Raw genomic sequence first — 4,470 nt, 5'->3', positions numbered from 1 at the left:
TTTCGTTAAAAGCAAAAACCAGGCCAGGCTAAAAAAAAGATCCTTTCTATTAAAAATGCGCACACTTTGTCCTGGATCTCCGGGGCTCTCCTGCTTCACCGAGGTCCTACTAAAAACAACAACAACACTTCCTGCTTCCTCTCCCCTTTATAAAGAGGAACTCCAATCAGCCGCTCCCTGTATTCAACTCCGCCTCACTGGCAGCTGGGCTAGAGTAAAATCTCCCCTCCCACACAGGTGCAACAACCGTAAATAAACACAAAAACATGCAATTAATCCAAAACAAACTCAAAAACAAAACCAACAAAACTTAGGGGGGGGGGGGTTTTCTCTCCGTCCTTTCCCACCATGCTATACTCCGTAACACCCACCCCAACTTTTTCCTAGCCCGTCCTCGGGCACTCTACTAAGTATATCGAGGTGGGGGCTTCCCGAGATTTTCACGGGCAGATCTCCTTAAACCCTCCTGAGTTGCAGGGGCGGACTTGTTGGAGGACGGATAGTGACTTGGCCCTGGCATCTGCTGTGCCATACTCCATAGAAGTAACCACTGGTCTGAGGCTGTCGCTATATCATGCGCAGCTGCCGTTCCTGGTTCTAAGGCGCCACCTCCTGTTTTATCATTGACGGAAGGCAAGAAAGTACATATGCGCAGGCGATTACGATGGACCACTCTAACAGGCCCATCTTTACCTTCTGGCCGAACTCTGTAGACTGGGTTCATAGGGTTTGGCTGGCCAACTACAATTTGGATCTCTTCCTCCCAGTGTGCTGCCAGTTTACCCTGTCCGTCCCTTCTTGTCGTATGGACTAGAACCCTTTCCCCCGGGAGCAATGGTGCTGCCCTAGCCCCAACATCATACCTGTCCTTCATCCGACCTGCAGCCTTCTGGCTGCTCTTTTCCACCATCTGGTATGCCAGCCTCAAGCGCTCATGATGTCTCCTCACCCACTCCTGCGTCGTGGTTGACTCCATGGGTCTCTTCGTCCCCATAAACAGCTCGCCTGGCAGACGAGCATTCCATCCAAACATCAGGTAATGGGGGGTGTAACCTGTAGACGCATGGACAGAGTTATTATAAGCCTGGAGCAGTTCGGGCAAACATTGTACCCACCGAGTCCGCCTCTCTTCCTCTAGGGTGGACAGCATATTTATTAATGTCTGATTGAAACGCTCACAGGCCCCATTTCCCTGAGGATGATAGGCAGTAGTTCGACTTTTCTGACAATTATAATACTGACAGAGCTCCTTTATGAGGGCGGACTCGAAATTAGCACCTTGATCCGAGTGCAGTTGTTCTGGGCATCCAATTGGCTGAATAATATGTCTCAACAACATCTTCGCTGTAGTTGCAGCGGTCTGGTCCCTGGTAGGTATTGCCCAAGCATACTTTGTAAACAAATCAGTGGCGACCAAAATGTACTGGTATGAGTCTGCCGGTCTACCTAATGTCAGGAAATCAACTGCCACGGTTTGGAGAGGTGCGTGTGTAAGAACAGGGCTAAGTGGGGCCCGACCGTCACCACGACCTTTATGACGTACACACCGTTCACAGGATGTTGTCCAGTCCCGCACTCTCTTCTCCATTTGAAGCCAATAAAAACTACGGCGCAGCATCGAAAGTGTCTTTGCCACCCCCAAATGACCATTCCTTTCATGGAAAGCCTTCCATGTTGGTTGCTGTTCCTCCAAAGGAACAAGGATTTGGTAGTACGCCTCACAGGTGTTGGAATCCACCCCCCTGCGGACCAGAACACCCTCCAACAACTCCAGCCGTGACCATTGTTTCATGTAGTTTAAGACTGCAGTAGGCTCCTGGCGTCTTTCCTCCCCAGATGGCATCTTTCCTCGGGCCATGTAGTATCTCACTCTATGCAGCGTGGGGTCCTGCTCTTGTAAGCCTTGCCAGCATCCTGGATCCCAATCGATGTTCACAGCCTGAACCCATGCTTTTTCGTCCACACTCTGTGGAGGCACCAAATCCTGGGGTTGCACCTGCAATGGCATTCTAGACAGAACATCAGCATTCACATTTTCCTGGCCAGGCCGATACTTAATATCAAATTGATAATTTGCGAGCTGGGCTACCCACCGTTGTTCCACTGCGCCCACTTTTGCAGTCGATAAATGGACCAATGGATTATTATCAGTATAAACTGTGAACAGAGACCCCCATAGATAATCTTTAAATTTCTCAGTCACCGCCCACTTCAAAGCGAGCAGCTCCAGTTTAAAGGAGCTATAGTTTGCATCATCCCTTTCGGCGGGTGCTAAGCTTCTGCTAGCATAGGCTATCACACATTCCTTCCCATCTTGTACTTGAGACAGTACTGCACCAAGGCCCACTTTACTGGCATCCGTATAAAGCCGGAAGGGTAATCTGAAATCAGCAAAAGCTAAAATAGGAGCCTCGAGCAATTTCTGCTTCAGAAGATCAAAGGACTGCTGACAATCCTCATCCCAATTTATGGGGATATTCTGTGTTTTATTCTTCGGTACTCCCACTAGCAGCGAGTTAAGAGGCCTAGCAACACCCGCAAACCCTGCAATGAACCGCCGATAATAACCGGCAAAGCCCAAGAAGGAACGCACCTGATGAATAGTCTGCGGGGCCGGCCACTTCTGTACAGCGGCAATCTTATCAGGGTCCGGAGCCACACCCTCACTGTTCACCAGGTGACCCAGGAACTTCACCTGTTGCTGGAAAAGAACACATTTATCAGGTCGCAACTTCAGCCCATAGCTCTTCAATCTTGCAAACACTGCCTGCAGATGTTCTAGGTGGCTGTCAAAATCCGGTGAATATACTATCACATCATCCAGATAGACAAAAGCGGACTCTGTGATTTGACTTCCCAAACAACTCTGCATCAACCTTTGAAATGTTGCTGGAGCATTACACAATCCAAAAGGCATTCTTTCAAACTCATACAAGCCAAAAGGAGTACAAAATGCAGTTTTTTCCCTGTCAGCTTCAGAAACTTTCACTTGCCAATACCCACTTGCTAGATCAAGGGTGGAGTAGTATTTTGATTTAGTCAGCATCGTCAAGGTCTCTTCAATTCTAGGTAATGGATGGGCGTCTTTATGTGTCACTGCATTCAGCTTGCGGTAATCCACACAAAATCTCAATTCTCCATTCTTTTTCCTTACCAGGACAATGGGTGCTGCCCAGGGACTTGTACTCTCTCGCACCACCCCTGATCGAATCATATTATTCAGCAATTCTCGCACTTCCTGATACATTTTAGGGGGGATTGGCCTATACCGCTCTCTAATAGGAGGTGCCATACCTGTCGGAATAGAGTGCGTAATTACATCTGTGTGGCCATAATCCTCTTCGTCGGCAGCAAACACATCGCCCCACTTCCTCAAGAGACCATTTAACTTTTCCTGCTCCTCCATAGATAGATTCGACCGCCCTTGTGTCATAACTTCAATGTGAGGAGCTTTACCAGATGGTTCCGAGCTCACCTGGGATACGCCCACTTCAACGATGCCTGGCCTGGTTTGCTCAAACGTGACTTCAAAAGGTTCCTGAATGTCGACATTTTCCGTGGAGAATGTAGCCAGGGCCTCATAACGTCGTAACGTAATAGGAAAAGGATTGAGATTCCTTACTTTGATGGGGACCCGGCCTCTATAGACAGTTCCTAGCGATCGAGCAACGGCAACTGTACTAGGCCCTTCCAATGGCTCCACCAAGATACATTGTCCTTTCCTCAGTGTCTGTGGGGCCCTAGCCCAAATCACCTGCTCACTGTGCTCAGGGATCTTCACCGGGTGGCGGTAAGCGGGTCGCAGGGTCCCTACTTGTGGTACGGGGACAGCTGCCTGAATTCTTTGACAGTCCTGAAAAGCAGATGCCCACGCTTGTTGAGCGTCTACAGTCGAGCCAACAGGCCAGGTCTGGGTCTGCGTCTGAGGTTTCAAAAAAAACACATCCCAACATGGAACGATGATGTTCATACCTAATATAGGTAATGCATTAGAATTATTGGGGTCGTCCTTTGAAATCACAATTCCCATATCTTTCAGGGTAATGTCTCCCACCTGTACTTCAGCTAACACATAGCCCACGTAAGGAATAGCCAATCCATTCGCGGCCTTCAGCTTTAGCCAATTAAGATCACTCTCTTTCCCCGGCTCCTGTTCACCAAACAATCTCCTAAAACAGGCTTGTGGCATTAATGTTACATTAGACCCAGTATCCAGCAAAAATGTCACTTCTTTACCATCAATGAATACTTCTACTTGACGGCATGCCCCTAAAAATTGAGGGTGGTTTAACTGAGTTGGACCACTATCATCCTTTCCAATCACCTGGCCCATAGCGACTGGATTTACTCGTTTAAAGCCATCTGAGATGAAGTGCCCCGACACTCTCTTGCCATGTGTCCACTAACTCCACACCTACTACAAATAGGCTGCCCGTGCTCATCCCACTTGTGCCGCGGTCGCTCCACTAA

At 48.7% G+C, this 4,470-nt stretch overlaps 1 long non-coding RNA gene across 1 annotated transcript; it reads right to left on the bottom strand.

The window, feature by feature from the left end:
* Positions 1-895: 895 nt before the first annotated feature.
* LOC143414537 (uncharacterized) lies at positions 896-3,683 on the bottom strand. The gene is made up of 3 exons (XR_013095163.1): positions 3,295-3,683; positions 2,594-2,701; positions 896-1,053 (listed from the first exon to the last, which is right to left on the bottom strand). It is a non-coding gene; the product is annotated as an uncharacterized LOC143414537 (long non-coding RNA).
* Between the last annotated feature and the right edge of the window lie 787 nt (positions 3,684-4,470).

This window comes from Maylandia zebra, linkage group LG3 (assembly GCF_041146795.1).
Source record: "Maylandia zebra isolate NMK-2024a linkage group LG3, Mzebra_GT3a, whole genome shotgun sequence".
NCBI lineage: Eukaryota > Metazoa > Chordata > Actinopteri > Cichliformes > Cichlidae > Maylandia > Maylandia zebra.
This window is presented reverse-complemented; position numbering and strand designations above follow the sequence as displayed.